This window comes from Dicentrarchus labrax, unplaced genomic scaffold, assembly GCF_905237075.1.
Source record: "Dicentrarchus labrax unplaced genomic scaffold, dlabrax2021, whole genome shotgun sequence".
Lineage (NCBI taxonomy): Eukaryota > Metazoa > Chordata > Actinopteri > Moronidae > Dicentrarchus > Dicentrarchus labrax.
In genome coordinates this window covers 26,452,282-26,471,871 of record NW_026136705.1, presented here as the reverse complement: position 1 = coordinate 26,471,871, position 19,590 = coordinate 26,452,282, and positions in this window count along the sequence as shown.

Genomic DNA, 19,590 nt, shown 5'->3' with positions numbered 1-19,590 from the left:
TTTTAGTTTGGTGTTTTGTTACTATAGTAACCCCTAGTGGCACTGTCCTCTAGCAGTTAATGTTTAATTGACGTTGTTACAAACAGCTTTTTGTCAGATGTTTTGACCAAGCAAATACTGACAAGCATCTTTTACTCCCCAAATGTTCTTGTTGATGCTACTTTATATCACATCTGTTTTTGTTTTGTATTTTTTTCTGTATTCTGTATTGAGTCCATAAAGCAGCTGCCTGGGTTTGATTCCAATCTGCGGCCCTTTGCTTCATGTCATCCAGCCTCACACTAAGTGTTTGCACCATTCGCATCGCCCAATTTGAAGAAACTGGTAGTCAGGGTGGAGGACATGGGGTCTGAAATAGTCTGGGTCTGTCTGATGATAATCTCTTTTTGGCCATGGACCAACTCAGATCAACCGGAAGCTGTATTTGTTTTTTGAGATAAAAACATAATTAAAATGTATTTATAAGATGCAGACCTCTATTCAGTATTTTGATATATTTTCTACTCTCTTTTTATAAATGTTTAGATTTATGTACCTCTTTTTTATAATTGAAGTGAACAGCAGGAGAGTAAAGTTGACTCCAACCTGAGAGCTTGGGAGACCAGCTTATTGAGGGTTCAGGTTAGCTTATTGGTGCTCTCGAATAAATAGCATTTGTCTTGCATGGGTTAGGGTGAAAGGCCCTGCAGCCCTACAGAGCAGCATGCCAAGTCTTGTAATAAAACACGTCAGTTTCAATCACCTCAGCTGCACCACAGCTGCAGGACACCTTGTTTTGTCTTGACCATCTTCTATCGAGTTATCGATTCCCCTCTCTTCCCCAGCAGCACCTTGCAATGCTTATTAACCCCTTGGAATGTCTCACACTGAAATGGAAAAATGCTGGATTCCTCAAAGAGCTTCACTTGCCTTCCTCTTGATGTCATTGAAGAACAGAGGAATGGAAAGTAGAAGGAGGGGAAAGAAATGGCAAACAGATGCAGTGAAGCATATAAGCTGTCTGAAAATTTGATTCCTGTAGAAAATGGCAAATTATCCCATTGCGTGACATACAAACATGAAATATTTAAAGTTACTCATGTCAGACAAATTATCTACAGTTAAAGTGAGTGTGCAGCATGCTCCTTCAATGTGCAATGTGGGAAGAACCATCAAGTGAGGAAACATTAAAAATTTGCCTTTCCAGACAAATCCTCGACACCAAAGGAACCAGAAAATTACCTTCTCAGACATGGCCTGCGTCTCATGCCCATTCAGACTGCTGGAGGGGTTTTCACTGTGACCACTAAAGCTAAAAATGAGTGCAATGATGGTACTGTAAGGCATTTTGGATAGAAGCCTCCAACCCAGTGGCTTACATTTATTTTCATGTTCATGGTAGAGCAGGACAGATGATGCAGTCAGACCTGGGAAAAGTTCAACATCTATTTGAGAAGCAAGTAATTTAGAGCCAGTACCAATTTTAGTCATACAGAGGGTATTCATTGAGTATTTAAGTGTGATGGCTCAGAAATGACCACTACTTTAATGGTCATATGCAAGCCTGTTATGTACTGTATTTATGTGTGATTTGAGCCGTTTCATGTCAGATTTAAAAATATCTGACTTTGGCAAAAAGTCACTGTAACAGACATTAATGCACACAAATAAGAAAGTGGCACATCCCCCCCTGTCCTATTCATACTGCCAAAATGTTTAGCCATTATCAGAATACTTTAAAATATATTCTGTCATAAGATTAAATTCATCAATCATGGTAAAATATAAAAGCAATCAATTTTGGTGGTTAATTTAAAGCTGCATTCATGCTTTTTTGGACAATAGGGGGCAGAAGAACACAACAACAACCTAAAACAGCAGTGATAAAAATACTGTCTTCTAAAATTATAATGACTTAATTCTGATAACATTGCCTAAGAAAAAATAAAGTGTAAATGGAGCTATGATAGTTGAATATCTCCTTCCAAAACCACCGGCATTAATATGCTGCCAGTGTTTTGGACAGGGCTGCATTCAGCCACAAGCGCATTAAAGAGGTCATCACTGATGTTGGGTGATAGGTCCTGGCTCACAGTTGCCACCCCACTTCATCCTGAAGGTGTTGAATGGGGTTGAGGTCAGAACTCTGTGCAGGCCAGTCATATTTTTCCAAACCAAACTGAGAAAAAACCTTTATAAATGAGGCTTCATGCACAGGGGCATTGTCATGTTGAAAGAGTAAAGGACCTTTCCCTTGGAAACAAATATGCGATACTAACCATTTTTCCAGCATGTACACTGTCCAATATTTGATGCTCTCACTGTCAGAGCATCACTCACTGAGAAAAAAGCCTCATGATTTCTAAACGTAAAATCAAATTTGATCTACGAAAATGCACCTTCGGAGTCCATTTGACTGTACAGCACACAGGCTGACACTCAAGACTAAAAGCCTTGTTACGCTTGTGTGTGAGCATTGATTCATGCCTGCAAACTGTGAATGCATTCCCACTGATGAGAGCGTACTCCAAAGGGAATCTTCAAAGGCCCGCCTGTGCCTGAAGAGCCTCCTCTCGTAATTCACCTGCACAAACTGAATTCTGTTCCTCTGAGTGCTCTGCACTTCCAAATAGACATGTTTGCCTCAGTGCATAACCACTGGAAATCATGGATGTGAAAAGGTACAAAGAAAGGCAGTGAAAACTGTGATCATCTGCCCACAGTTAAAGAAAGTTGTGAGTCAAATTTTTTTTTAATCATACACAACATCATACATTTTTTCCCCAATGAATTACAGCTTTTATTGTTGTTACTATGTGTAGGATTCTAAAATTTCTCACTTTACCATACAGAGCAACATAGACTCTCTTTCACTTGGATTGTTTAATTCTTACTTTTTACTTTTTAATACTATATACATATCAAGTTCTGTAAATTAAAGTAAAAAAACATATGTATGTGTAAAAAATAAATACAATCTAATATAAGCAACCCAAATAAAGGAAGAAAGTAAACCAGCTCCGCTTTGTTTATTGACATTTGGTGTTCACACCAAATGCAAGGCAGATTTGTGCCTTGATGATCTGTGTTTATTCACATTACTTGCACAAGGCAAAAAATTAGCTGGCTTACTACAGTGGTATGAGCACAAATTAAACAGATTTTGCAATAAACAGAACAAAAGGAGGCCAAAATAATTACATCATGATGCCAATTTGTAAAAACTCTGACTTTGTCATGTCTGTCTGCAAGACGAGAAGCAAACCACTCTTAAAATGCTTCTTTTCTGAATGGAGTCTGGATCGATCAGGGGTATGCTATAGTCACTCTGGTTCATTCTGTTATTCCCCTCCAGTCTCTCGTCTTTTTCTCTTCTCCTCTGTACATTCATGAGGTAAAGCAGGACTACATTTCCACTCCAGTCAGCAGTCAACATGGGCAAAGAGAGTCTAATTACAGTATACCCGGCAGGAGCTCAAGTCTGTAGGGACTTGACTTGGGAACTGGAGTGTGGCCGGTTCAAGTCCAGCACGGAACACAGTATGGAGTGTTGACTGTTGAGCTGGAGAGGTGCCAGTTCACCTCCTGGCACTGCCAGCGTGTCCTTGAGCAAGGCCTTAGCTCCCAGACTGCTGCTACGTGGCAGCCTATCACTTCACCATATCTCCACATTATAGGCCTTGTGTGTCATTGTATTTTGGGCCTATGTGTGTAAAAAAAAATCAGAGCAGAATATGGTGTGACTTTGGGTGTTTACTCCATTTTCACTTTGTCTGTAATCCCCCACAAAATTTGCTTCACTTTCTGTATGAAGACACCATTATTTGGCTGATGAAGAAAATTCAGTTGAAGCTTTGTCAGATTCATATGTTACAACTCACCCCACATTGGTGTCAGCCATGATTAAACAGTATTAGCTCATCCAGCTACCTCACAAGCTAACCACATTATGTCAAAATGTTGGAAAAAGTGATCCAAACTATGGTTTCAAATTACTGGCACAAAAAAAAAAAGCTTTTCTTTATTTGATGCTGACTTTAGTGATGTTATGTCAGAGTCAGGCTACTGCACATACCATTTTATGTCTTGTGAATATTATGAATCCGAAAGTTCCCATCAAACTCAACAAAATAGATAAATATATAGATAGATAGATAGATATACTTTATTGAGCCCAAGCTGGGAAATTGCGTGTAGCAGCAACATTACACACAGTAACAACACAATGAAGTAAAGAGAACAACCTAGACATATCAAAAAAGCAATATAAAATGCAATATAAAAAAATTATAAAAATGTATAAATAAGCAGTATAATTGTAGTGCAAAGTAAAAATATAAGGTGCAGTGAACAGATAATGTAAAAACATACAAGGTGCTTGGATGCTGTATTGTTATGACCAGAGTTTTAGCTGTTATTGTACAGTGTGGCAGGAAAGATTTCCTGTATCTATCCCTTCGACAGCGGAGCTGGAGCAGCCTGTGAGAGAAGGAGCTCCGCTGTCTGACCACTGTGTGATGGAGAGGGTGCTGATCATTGTCTACGATGGATAACAGTTTATTCAGCATTCTCCTCTCCACCACGGACTCAAAAGACTCTAGCCTGAGACCAAGTACAGAGCCAGCCTTCTTGATGATTTTATCAAGTCTGTTGGTGTCGCTGGCTCTGATGCTGCTGCCCCAACACACAGCAGTGGGGAGATGCTTCATGTCAACGGCAAAGGTCACTCACCAAATAAACCATAATTTAACATAAAGTGATAATGCATACTACAATTTACACCAGCATGTTTAAATATAGTTACAACCAGAGCTGAAAGATACATTCGGTGTGCAAGTAACACTGCAACAAACAGAAAACCACAAGTACACATAAGAACCAAAATGAAGTAGCACTCAGGTCTCTCTCTGACTATCAGAAATGCACACAAACACACACTGTGGGTGTGTTTGATGTGCTCTCTATAATCCTCCTCTCCTGTAATAGGAAGGAGAGCTTTTTGCCACTGGGGAAAGCCATCATGTAGAACAGCTGCTTCAGGCTCCGGCTGATCAAATTATTACCTGCCTGATCTGGCCTGCCTGCTGCTTTGTAGTGTACCAGCTACCCGAGGTAAACAAATCCCTAGAAAACAACCTCTACCCCCAGAGCGCTCTGACAAGATTTTTGAAATCATTTTAGCCTAAAGCTGCTTATTAAGACTGAAACACTACAAGGATGGCAAATGTTGTTTATCTGCATTTGGTTAGGTAACTTACCATCATGAGTTCCTTTTTATTAACCTGATAATTGACTAAATGTTTTTTTTTTTTCACTTTGTTCATTCACCCTGACATTGTGTTCATGTTAGCCTATTTCTAGTTTGGTGTGGTGGTTATTTTGTATTGTTTTGCCGTAACCATTAGTTATGAGCATCGACAGAGACAAAGCAGAAGTGTCTTAAAACCTGATACCTGCACGCTAATGGAGAAATGACCCAAATTCTCACTTGATTCATTTGTTCTGTAAACAATTTATGGTCTGAATTGTTACTTTCAAGTCTTCTTCCATACATTATGATGTTCATTTAGTAAATTATGGTCCAGTTTAGAGTAAAATAGATGATAATGGTATGGTTTTGGGCGTGGCTACCTAGTGATCAAGAAATCTGGAACCAGCCTAACTTTTTCCCATTGTTAAATTTAAAATGTAATGGCTTAATTCTGCCACTGTTTCCAATGGACAGTTACTTTACCTTACTATCTGATTATTAATATTCATGCTCATGAAGGGGTAATCTAAATGAGTTTTGAATTAAAACAAACTACAATGTCATCTCACATAATGTACACAGCTATCATATGTAATCAGTGGCGGATCTTGGGGGCAGCTGCCACCACTAAAATTTTGATTTAGATTAATTTCAAAAATAACAAGTAAAAAAAATGGAAATTAACACTTACTTTTACTAATGTGCCACAATAAAGTAATGTTTTTGAGTTAAATATCTTCATATGGGGGCTTTTGCAAGCAAACACTTGTATATGTGATTGCTTGCTATATTTTTCTCCATGCCAGTCATAAGCCACCCCATGAATATTTATCTAGATCCCCTCCTGCACATTGCTAGAGCAACTTACTTCAACCTTCCACACAATGTGCAAAGTACAGATGGCTAACACAAAAAATAACAAAACCCAGTCATAACTTTGCTGAGCACCATTCTTCCAAACATAATTCCCTCATTTGGTGTGTTGATGATGGTGGTGGAGAACACTGGCTGACTCTTTGCTCCATGTGTTCAGTTGAGTTCAGATCAGTTCAGATATGAAAAAGATGTGACTCAATACCATGGTCATCACACCAACACACTTTTCAAAACATTCAGTGAGCTTTTGTACTCTGTAACAAAACACATGCATTCATGATGTTTTTCCACTAATTTATTTAGTTTTTCAGTGTGTGTGACCTGAATAACAGCAATGTCATCCAAATGTAATAGTTTTGAAGATTAACTTCAAGTTAAGAATAATTCAAATTAATAGCTATAGCCACAAATTGTATTATTAGCTCGTACAGCTGTCCAAAAGAATCTAGAACAATGATACACTTGAGTCTTTGAGATACAAAGAGAGGAAAGAAAAAGATCGCTCAGATATACAGATCTACTGAGGGTTGTGTCAATGCCTTACATTTATTTATATCAGCCCCCGCAAAATTGATATAATCACCAAAGTGAAGTCATCATCCACTGCTTTCAGTGGGATGCGGTTTTCAGTGAACGAACCCACAACAATAGTGGAAAACATCTTTATTCTGATGTGAAGGCTCTGGTTTGAACAGATCTATTGGCAGTCTTTCTTTTTATTAAATACATGAAGTATCTCCATCTGCTTTGACATGTTTTGTTCAGCTTCCAAACTAAAAGTACCATTTCCACAAATTGAGTCCTAGTCAATTGAAAAAGTTGTGCATTGATAGTAAGGGACATTTTTCAGGCTAGCGTCCTTGTCTTGGTGTTCACTGTTGAGTGAGTCTGTTTACTTTCAAATCTGTTCAACCTAAATCTGAAGAGCTCTTATGGAATAAATAAAAGAGGTTTTGGATTGTCGGCACAATGTGAGATTTTGTGGTGCTTTTAATCTGGACATGAAACGCAACATGGCACGGATGTCTTTTGAAGGCCTTATTTAAAGAACACAAATAAAACACACTATAATTGAAAGAGTTTTCTCCCAACCGACCACAGTGCAGTGAGGTGGGTGGTTTTTATAGCTGCTGATCAAACTCATTTATCGTTTCATGGTTCTGTTTGCTTGCTTGATTTTAGGCATCTTGTCCAGCTCAGCTGCACACTCATGATGAATGGTGATGTGATTGAAGTGAGATATTTTGTGGGCACAGCAGGTAGTCGAATGCATCTGTGTGTAATTGACAACACCTGTGCTTTCACTGGTCAAGGCCTTGATAGTGCAGGCAGAAAAATCTGAAGTAAATAACAGTTCTCATAAGACAATTGGAAATCCTGCCATCACAAACTGAGTGTCTTTGATTATTCAGTACACTGAGATACCTGACAAAAATATGCAGCCTGGTTCATCCCTTTGCTGCAGCCTGAAATAAGTTTTTGTCAGTCCTCAGATGTTTAAGCAGTTATTTAACAAGAGCTTGTTCCCGGCAAACTGCTGGCATTTTTGGTATGCCAGTAAAGAGCCTGTGTTCAACTTTGCCAATCAGCAATTGAATTCTGTTCTATTCTGCTATGAATAGTCAGTCTAATTTCAGATATTGAAAGGAAAGTAAATCATTGGGCTAGCAGCTGTTGAATTACACGCGCCTTTCTCCCCCTGGTTTTGTACTGAAAGGTAGCCTATGTACAGTGTTGCTCTCATAAGCTTATTTAGCTCTAAATAGAAAGTCATAGTCTTGCTCACATTCAGGCAAGCTTCTCTTCCCCTAAACCTAGTGCTGTTTCACGTTATTTTGCATAAAAGCTAAAATGTGTATCACGCCAAAGCATGTAAACTATTCAACTTTGGCAGTGTCACATTTTCAACATGTGCTCATTGTGTGATCTGGTTAACAATAATACTAAAATAAATATAAAAATTAAAGCTTGCTGAGGTTGACCTTTTAGGCATGAAAAAATTACTTGGTTAGGTTTTGGCACAATGAAATACTTAAGAAGGGCTATGTTTAGGAAACAATCAAGTTATGATGTACTTCACATGTCAACGTTGACCTTGATTGAACTCAAACAACAGTCTCCGGGGTGAAAGTCTTGTGTTTGTCCGTCCACCCTGAGCTCCTTTCTACATGGACTTTGACGCTTTTTATACTGCACTTACGTGTATGTAGCACTTACAAGTACGTGTGTACTTTTCACGGCTGGGCGAGGCAATAGCTGACATCCTTTGGTTTCTTACACACTTTGCTGTAAGACTGGGCAGTATTAGCAGGACAGCATCATTGATCAGTTCCTTCCAAAATCTGTTACAAACCACAGTTGGAAAAATAAACTTCTGACAACATTATGGTTGAGAAAGCCCAATCATGAGTATTAAACTATCACCAGGGACTGCTATGTTGGCTGCCTGTGCTGACTTGCATTGGCGGTCAGTGACACGGCTGAGAGACATCTAATCCCATAAAAATTCCCTTCCTGATATTAATATATTAAGTTGGTTTTTCCCAGTCGGCTGCTCAGACTTACAAGCTCACATGATGTGAACGCAGGACATAGGTGCCTTCCTGATGGACAGCTTGACAGCAGCTCATGAGAATAAAGGGTAGAGATTTATTCATTTGCTTAATCCACCTGGGAGGGTCTGCTGATTGAAAATTATTACCCAAAGACCCCAGGTTTTTCATCAAATCTGAAGTAAACATGTTAGTGATTCACTGTTGCCGTTAGTGAAATCACCTACAGAACAGTTTCATGCTACTTCTGATATCCTTGGGTAATTTGATACTGCTCAGATCAGCATCTGGTGTTTAATATGTGCACCTGGTATCTCTATCACATTGGCCATATAAACAGGTTGAAACACTGGTAATGTGACAGTCAAGGTATCAAGCTTGTAAATGATCCAAAGCTACTAGATTACCAGAGATCATTGCAGAGATCAAGTTGAGATACATAGAAAAGTGTGTCACATAGTTGTAATGGTTTTATTAACAAGTTCAATTACATGTATTTGATGAAGGTAAGAAGCCAAAATGAATATAGGCAGAGCTGTTTAAGGCCTGGGCACACCAGCATTTAAAACAGTCACATTTCAGAGAGAAATCAATTCGTACTAAAAGTTCGACTCAAAGTTCATAATTCAAAGTTAAAATTTGCACCTTTGACCAAATAGCAAACTATCTTGACAGCGCTAAAGGAAGCTACCACAGCTCATTTGGTGTGTGTCACAATCTAGTTTTATTAAGCTTCCTCTGTCAGCAAAGGAGGAATAGTTTGCAGATATTTAGGAAACAGGAATCAATGGTAGTGATGTTCAGTAGGTTACATGTACAAACAAATCTTGAGCATTGAATCTTCAAACAAGTAAAATGCCCTGAACAGAGAAAACAGAGAGAAGCTCAGAGGGTGATTGACTAGTGCTAACATGCTGCCTATTGTGTTAGAGGTTAGCTCACCAGGTGAAAGTATTTTAGCAACTAACCCTTGTAGTGATCACTCTATCATGAAGCCTTTAGAACTAAAGATTTAGATGCATTATTTACTTTCGCTGTGCCACTTTCTGGCGTGACCAGGCCTTCAGGCAGCAATTTTACTCTTGTAAACAGACACTGGATCACTATCTAACCCAACATCTTGCAAGTCATGGTATCACCTCTCCTAATCACCCCTGCACTGGAACATGTTCAAAATATTGTGTTACTATTACATTTATTCTACACAAAGAGTACCAGTGACAATGATACAAGTCAAAAATGCATAATAGATTATTATTAGAATATTATCTTGAACGTCGAATTAATTAATGAAAACATTAGCATTCATCAATAAACCTTTCTTAAGAATTTTGAGGACAGCTGATAGTTGCTGCTTTGTAGACTTAATATGTTAACTTTTAAGTTATTTAAGTAATTTTCTTTGTCAATATCATTACCAAACCTATTTTCTTGAAATCACTTCACATTTTTTTCCATGTAAGAAATCTGTCAAAGATTGGCTTTGAGCTTTGACGGTGTGGGAAAGCAGAAATGAGAGAAGCGCCGGAAATTATAGCAGGGAAAATGGGAAGGAGATGGTGGAAACTCACAATAGATGAATACAAAGAGAGAAAACTTGTGAGAAATGATCTCCCTAATTGAACTTTTTGCCTTATTTAATTATTTACCCACTTTGATGACTGACTGAAATTACTGATGTGCATCATGTGAAATCAAATTACAGACCCTCCCCTTTGATGAAAAGTGCCATCTGGAAAGGGCTTTAGTCTGGGGAATCTATGAGCTTCTGTTTGCAAACCCTATGAGCCTCCACCTCCTCTGTTCTGAAGCATCTGGCTGTGGATCTGTTGGAAGAAATCTGATAAGTTATAACAGCTGTAACTTTGTTGTTTTACTAATAATGCAAAATGCTCTGTGGACCTGCATCATGGCTCCAAATTTACATCTGAAGTATTCATGAAGAAACAGTGTCCAAAAGAGTACAAAGCCAATTTCTGTCATCTTCTTTCTACAAAAGAGGTATGTATGACCTTTTTGTATGACCTAATACTGTACAAAAACTAAGCATCATCTGTTCCATTGCTAACTTGTCAGTGATGTGTTTAATTTGCACCTACACTTTTGTTAGAGTTTTAAAAAGGTTTGATTAGAATAAATAGCCATCTAAGAGAAAACAGTTGAAGAAATTACTTTAAAGCATGCATTTCTTCTGAGATAATGAGGGTTTCTCAAATGTATTTTATTGTGTGTAGGGACCAATAACTTTTAGGTGATGGACGAATATATTGAAGGAGAGCTGATTTGTTCAAGGCAGCACGTTTTCATGAAAGAGCTGACCTGACAAATGTTGTTCAGGCCCCACGAGACAGAGCATTAGAGGCAAAATACAGGCAATCTGCTATATATAACCTGCCTCTATGTCCTTCCAAGTCTTCATTATGTTAGTCACCATCCAGGTTTTCTGCCTGACCCTTATTGTAGTGGATGGACGCATTTGAAAAGAAGCAAATGAACTTGTGTATATATTCTGATAAGGACTATATATATACTTATAAAACTTATACTTTAAAAACTACTTATACAATTTTTAAGCAACCCCTGCAACACAGAACCTCAGGAGACCCATGAAAAGCCTCTGTTTCATAGCACTGTTGCTTTAGAATCCGTGAAAATTGATGAGTGTTGCGCAGTGTCCCAGGCCTTGGTAGACGATTTGTACTATTATGATAAGACAAACTACTGATATGTACACTGATATGAGATCTGTGTTAAGGAGAAATAGTAAAAAAGATTCATCCAGTCATGCAACTAAAGGGATTATTCTGGGTCACAGGTTCAAACAGCTACTGTAGTTCTTTGCTGTTCTGTTGAGCTTTGCCTGGAGCAGCTGGTTGCTCACTCTCCTTTGCTACTTCTCTTCCGTCTTTATTTTCTTCAACTTTCTGTTTTCTTTTTTCATTCGTCTCAGCCATTATCTGCCTTTTCTGTCTGTGTTCCTGCCTTAAAGGAAGGTGACTCAAGGAGGTATAATGGATATAAACAAGGAAGTTTCATGGATATATACAGGCTTTTACAAACAGCCTTGGAAGAAACCATGAGACTACTCAGCGTTTTCTCCTAAAAGAGAAGGTGTTTTCAGTGTGTTTCTTGTGGATTATGACTGTGGTCAGCAAAAATAGAAGTACAGTGACACTGTGAAATCACCGCAAAACCCCTTAGGGTGGATGGTGTTACTACTGTTCATGTCCTGTTTCCTTTCAACCATGAACATAATTATTCCTTAACCAAGTAGTCTTGGTTGCTTAAACCTAACCACACCTTAACAATAGTGTAAGCAGATCAGAGAATGGTCATAGGAATCATTTTTTGTAACTGTTTCAGAAGGCACTGAAACGTGTCATCCAAAATGTCATCCTGCTGATAGGTCATGAGCCATTTTGGAAGGCAGTGACAGTAAAACCGCTGTTAAATTTACACTGAAATAGACAAATTGGCGTTTGCCTCAAACGTCTAGAGAATGGAGTACACTTCAGTACCCAAATAAAACTGACAAATACCTACATAAAGCATTAAAACATATACAATGTTACAATACTTTGGAGCAAGATTTGTGTTTTTAAGTTTTTAAAATGCTTTATTATTTTTTTTACCATCAAGTATAACATGTTCTGTTGAGAACAAATGATCATTTGTCTAGTCTTGTCATCATTGATGGCCAAATTGTTATTTTTCCATCATGCCTGAAGAGCAAGATAATACTCTGCTTCTCTTAAGGGGGTCTGGTTTCTGAAGGCGGCCAACAAAGAACATGTCATCTACAAACAAACAAAAACTTAAATTCATTTGCGTACAGGGTGAACAGTACAGCAGAGAGAACACATCCTTGAGGAGTACCTGTACTACCACTTAGCAAGTCAGAAATTAGTCTACTGACACAGACCATCAACCCCAAGATCAATGAGTCTTTGTAAATGTGTCTTCATAGAGTTAAAAGCTGAAACAAGTCCACCTATAAAACTGTGGTATGTCCTTTAGGATACATACAATGTTTAGTACTGATACTAATCATAGTCTGAAAGACATCATCTGTACCTTTGCAACTCCTGTAAGCAAAATGAAGTGGGTCTAAGTGTCTGGCCATAGAGGAAGTTAAATAACTAGCTAGAACTCCATGGTTTTCCAAAGGACAGGAATGTTGGCTATTGGTTTAAAGTTATTCAGCATACTTGCTTTTGGCTTTATGGGCACAGGCTAAATGTTAGAGATGTTCCTCGTTTTAGGCATGTGTGCTGGGATAACCTTGAAAAGATTCCTTTTAATTAGTCTTTAAGGATATGTGCCTTTAGTCCGTCAGGGCCAGTGGCCTTTTTTGGCTTCAGTATCGAAAGACACTAAGTTCTTCCTCTTTTAGCACTATTTGTGAGGTTAAGGATATACTGCTGCACATAGCTTGTTACATTGTACGCTATCAGGCACACGGTCATCTAGTATAAAAACTAATTTAGCTCATTAGCTAAGGACTGGTTGTTACTGACAGAGCATTCATCTATCTGTAATCTATTTTAGCTTTCAAGATCTCCCCTCTTAGCTGTACATTTTATTTCCATGAAGACATCCTAGTTCCTTTGATACCAAAGACTATGAGATTCTTTTATAACTTAATATAAAAGGAACTACAGTAGTGTCTGTGATTTCATGAGCATCTATGCAAGATTAGAAGAAAATGTCTCATGTGTCGACTAGACAGATTCTCAGTTCTTTACATTCATCCAGTCACACTCACACATACTACTCCTACTTTTGTGACAGGTTTCACTGGTGCTATATACTTGGGCGATAAACATTGTGGTCAGAACCCCCAAAGGGCGGTCAAAAATTAGTGCCGGCCCATTGCATATGCAGTATAGGCAAATGGGGGAAGAAAAAAAAAAGGTGCAACTTTCAATATTTTTATACTAAAACTAGTTGGTGCTATAATTTCTTAGTATGAAAAAAACAAGTGTGGTAAGCAAGCAGGACGGGCACACACTGCTGGAGTTTTGGTATTCAGATAAATCACATGTATTAAACATGTATTAACCCCAGCTCTCAGTCAGTGCCTTTGGCAAGGTTACTGACAGGAGTATTACCTAGCATACATGTTCTGATGGTAGTGGGAACCAGAGCACCTGGAGGAAATCCATGCAAACACAAGCAGAACATGAAAAATTCATGCCTCCAGCTGGGAATCAAACTGCTTGCTGATTGCTGTAAGGCGACAACGCTAACCATGAGCCAACTGTGCTGCCAATCTATGGTCATCTTTCTCTGTAAACTCCAAATCTTTCATATTCAGCTCTTGCCATGAGTTCGTCCAGTAAATCACTTGCTGTTTTCCCTTTGGAGCCTCGTTTCTTTCTTCTCTTTGGCTGCCTTATGGGTCTTAATTTACTGCATTCCTCCAGTAAACTTAAGCCTACACATCACCGGCGTGTGAGTGAAGAGACACGTGTGAACACCAGGAAGTCAGGTTGCAGTGTGCAGTATTTGCAGTAGCCTTGCAGTATTACAATAACCACAAGGGAACAAAATAGCAGAACCACACGCAATCACATGTTCAGGTCCTAATTGCATTTAGCTTTACAGTTTCTTATGTTTGTATGTCTCTTTTCTATCTTCATTCTCGCCTCCCTTTCTTTCTTTATCCATGTCCTCTCTACCTCAGGGATGTTCATCAGGGGTTTTCAGCTGCTTTTGTGACTTTAACAGATCTCAGCACTCAGCTAGCACAGCCTTCAAATGTGATCTCCAGAGACAGAGCAGAGCAGCAAGTTCAGATGAAGAAAATTCACTTTCTCCGGAGCAGTAGAGGAGCTGAGATCCAGTCTGCTGTTTGTGTGGAGTGCGACAAGTATATTTGGCATTTGATAGGTATGAAATTAAAGCTTGAGTGTTTGTGTGTAGTTGATATTATGGTGTCCATTGTATGTGTATTATAAGATGAGAGAGAGTAACGGGTCTGTGGTCTGGAATAAATTGGATAGCTATGAAATGTGTGTGTTAAGTGTCTTTCTTTCGCTTTGCCTCTTTCAGTATTTATGCTGAATATGGTTATCATGTAGCTATAGCCTACATAGTAAATAAAATAAAGTAAAGTAAGTAAATCCATCTTAATTTACTTGTGATACATCTACACAGACAAAAAATTAAAGTCATTATGCTCCTCTTTATAGTTTTTGTTTAAACCTGATCACAACTCAAGTTAGGAAAGATTTGTTTTATGGTACCTGCTGTAAGTCAAGCCATTACACATTGGAAGGTCATTAGTTTTGAAAGCATTTGGTCATAAACCAAAGAACTCGACAAATTGAAATCGTGACCGGATGATGGTCGATGAAAAGACTGAACAACAAAGAGCGCACTTTGCGCTTTGTGAGTAATCAAAAGGTTGAACAAGTGGTTGGTTGCGACATTTGGAATCTCAGCAAGTTCATTGCCTGTGGTCTGTCGGCTGAGTCTCATGGAAGTGACATAACAAATAAAGTTTAAGTGATTCTGACTGTGCATACAAAAGAGGAAGAAAGAGAAGCAGAGTGATAAAGTATTGTAAGATAATAATATATGCCCATGTTGTTTCTCCGACTATGCTATTCCCTAAACATGAATAAATGTTCTTCCGGTGGTCTAATAACAAAAGAAAACCACTTCCATCTCACTTTCTCAGAGCTGAGCAGCAAATGATGAAGATGACTATATTTGAACTGACATCATAGGATTCAGGAAGCTGTACCACATGCAACTCTAACAAGGTTGAACATCTCTATAAAAGAATTTTGATGATGTAAGAAAGTGTAACATTATGTTAGAAAGCTCTGATAATCTCCTTACAACCATCCCTAATTGTTCTGAACAGTGATTTTGTTGTAGCTCACTGTTGTTGCTTCTCTTTTACTTTTACTGTTCTTCTGTCGCTGTGTGCTACAGTTACTTATCTTCTGTCTCAGTCTGAACTCTTTCTTGGTCTGTCTCCCGTAAAAACAAGCATCGTTATTAGCCCTACTGCTCCCACATGCCATGAATCTGCTGTAAATGAGACCTTGATCATCCCACACAAGACGATGCATGGATAAAAGACACAGAGAGAAAGACAAGGTCCAATTAGCATTTCTGCAGCAGCCTGAGTCCCAGGAGTTCCAGGTGGTCCCATGGATCTAATTTGAAGAAGACTTTGAGAACTCAAAAGTTATCTCAGTCGGTTTATTGCAGAAGAACGGCCTCGCAGAAGAATATTATTCATGTACTGAATACCTGTACCTGCCAATCATTGGGGTTATTACAAATCCTGTGCAGTCCCAACTTACTGACAGAAGAATGCCAGAATTTATTATTGATTTTCTCTTTATTTAGAGAAGGAGGTCTTCTCACTTCTAACCTACTGTTTGCCTGAAGATGGTGCAGACAGCCACACTTATTTCAAAGTCTAGCTGAATTGACAACCCCCAGAACCCCGAAAACAAAAACAAAAATAAAAATGCTGATTTATTAAAAGAAGCAAAACAAAACTGTTTTCTGCTTCAAGAAGACAATAATCATCACATAAATTACTGACAAGATACAGATTTTTTTTCATTTTACAGAAAACTTTGGATTAAGTATAAGAGAGTGAAAGTTGTTGACCACATTTATGTCCCCAGGGGGATGAACTCTTCTGTTTTTCATGGTCCAAAAAAACACCAACCTTGGGAATGACATGATTCATAGCAGGGCCATAATGTGAATGTCCCATATCATGTCCCATTTAATACAAGATATTTTGTACCCCTATATCCACATCCTACTACTTCTAATTTTTTTGTGCCAATTTCAAGTGAATTTCCAGAAAATCTGCAAAAGAAAATGCAAAAATTAATGTGCCTTTCCATCCACCACCATTATGCAAATGCAAGGACTTCCTCAAGATAAACAGCTGGTTGCACTAATTCTCCAGGTGCCATTAAACTATTGCTTTTTATTTCATGAAGCTCTTGCCAACGGTAAAAGTCAGTCCAAGATTTATTCTTGTCCAGTGGGCTCTTTCTCACTCACTCTCTACTTTTTTCTTTATAGTTGCTTCCGTCAATGTCTTCTTTGGTTTCTTCGCCTCTGCCATTACCTAAGTCCATAGAAGCTGGTGAGCCCAGTTACAATGCCACTCGCCTGGCTCCGGTTCTGGCACAAGACAGAAACCACTCTCCATCAGCATTTCCCCTGTCCCAGGCCTTAAAACTTCCTCCTGTCAGTTCAAAGCTCTTGTGCTACCGATGAAAAAACCAACACCCCAATGATGCTCTGGGCACCCAGTCCCAGGAAGTACATCTAAGTTAACTTAGTTAGCAGCTACATTTCAAAGCAGTTACTTTACTGTCCATCAGGAAACTCTGTGAATCATAGAGTTCAGGCGGAGCAGCCGGAGGACATTAGAGAGAAACCAGAACACATTTTCTCACACACATAAAATATGATCCGCCAAAATCAGTGACATAGTTGATAGTGTGTGAATTATTACCCTAAAGTGCACGACCCAGAGCCCAAAGTTACAAGGTGTGAGTCGGGCATACGGGGCTCAGACTGGGAATGACATCATCATTCACCCTATTACAAGTCAGTGTAGCATCAACATAGTAGTGAAGCTTTTATTATAAGGTATAAAAGTTACATAATGGGACTTTAATGTGGATAAACATAGACATAGGTCACTTTTGGTATTTGAAGAAAGAACCAGTGCTGTTGTTTTTCTGCTGACGCCTCAATGTTTGTTTGTTACATCAACACTTTCATATCGTGTGGTGTAGTGCACCTTACTTTAGTCAGGCTGTAGTGCGGCTATAAACCATTACCGTTCTAAAAATATATTAAACAAATACCTATGAAGCAGTTAAAGAACCCCACAAGTATTCTTTGAGAATTAAGAGCACCCCTTCAGCTACGCTATTAAAAAGCTCAGCCCTGCAGCGTAAGTGTCCTGTTTCACCAAATAAACTACAAAGGATTCACAATTTTCCCATTTGAAATGTGGATGAGTCACTCTGTCTGCTGTTTTGAGGAAATGCGGTGCAGATTGAAAGATCATTTCACTTTGTAGCTTTGATGTTCAAGTTTAACAAGTAGTGTCTTTCTAAAGATCAAAGCCCAAGGTCGTGCTTCACCCTTAAGTCGTACCCAGACCTCTTCCTCACGTCTTTTCCTACTCTTATTATTCTGCAGAATTCATTCTCCATGACAACATCCCACAATATTCTCACAGACTTCAAGGTGTCTGAAGTACATTTTATTTTTTCGAGCAGCACAAATTATTCACCCCTATTTTTTTGGCTGCTTTTAGTCTCAGGTCATTTTTCACCTTGAAATGAAAGTTCTAAGGTGAACGAAACCATGTTTTAAAAATTTTATTCAACTTTGATTTCTCCCTCGTTCATCATGTGCTGAGTGGGCTCCTTTCCACCCTTTGTCCTCATGCTCTGGATCACATTTCTTTTCCAGCAAATGCACGTTTCATTAACATTCACTCTGTTCACCTCTGAGCACCTATGACCACCTTCTTTCCCTCTCTAGCCAAAGCTCTTCTCTGTTGAACCAAACACAGAAGGTGCTCCAGTGAGCTGTGAGTCTATTTTTCATTAAAAGCATTTTGCTCTTCACTTTCTCCTTGTCTGTCCTTTGATTGGATTTGTTTAGGATATAGAAAAATAGGAGAAACATTGTTCCAGCAATTTCTCATAATCCTTTAAGGCTGTGACCTACTAGAATAGCCCTTCCTGAACCAAGCCATAATATATACTTTAAAAATGGAAATGCAACCTAAGCTAAATCGCTCTCCTACTTTAGACCCTCTTTCTCCACAGTGAGTTACGTGAGAAGCTTCTGGGTCCCCAGTGGAAGACATGGCACTCCTTCAGTCAGATCCACAGCAAAGCAGATCAGCCCAGCACTGCATGAGGGGGCCGCAGGCTTCATCAGCCTCCTCATCATCATCTTCTGCTACTGGACATGGTTGACAGGATCGGGGGATGTCTTAGTATACTGTTTTTGCACTTAGTATACACAAAATAAATTCTTTACTGCAGAGTGTGGAGAGAGCAACCACTGGATGCCAGCACAAGCGGGATTGTTAGTCCTGGTTTAGTTTTGCCATGGTAGGTGAAATAGGCAGATAGGTGTCACATTAATGGCAAACACAAGGAAAAAGAGATGCTCTCATTTTTCTTGGCTATCTTGATGTCACCACAAGATGAAATCGAACAAACCACAGCTCTTTAGATAGAGCCTTTTATGTTTTTTGCAGGTTTTGCTGCCACCTCCTACACATGCTTGGGCGAGCAGTATTCACTTGCTTGCAATCTCCGACTTCACCACTAGATGCCATTAAATTCTACACACTGGTCCTTTTAAACTCTTACATGTCTCTGCAGTCCATATGTTTCAAACATATCATATTTCTGCAAAAATGTGCCAAAATATGGCTAAATTCACAACTTCCATTTGTTGCTATCAACATAAAATGTGTAATTTGTGACTGAAATAGGCATACGTTGTTATATGCGTGATATGTTTTTTGCCATCCCCTTCCAGTTTCAATGACACACTAAACAATGACTTCACTTTGGCTAAGCTAAGGTAGCTGAATAAGTTAGAGTTCACCCATGAATGCTGTTGGACAACATGCTGATTCAATCAAAACTTCTTCTTTTAAATGGTAAATGTAATCCTGAGTCAAAAAAATTAGTCACAGTGTGTCCCTTCCGACTTGTCTTTCCCACTGGCACTGCCAGAATACAGAACTTAACAAGCAGACTGAAACAAGTTTGGATGTGGTTAGGGAGCATTTACCCTCCTGGTGCTTTACCCGACTAGGTCACTGAGCTAAAGACCGCTGGACCTCCTTCTGTGACACTTGGTCCACAGTACCCTACAGGGACAAATATCCCTACAGTA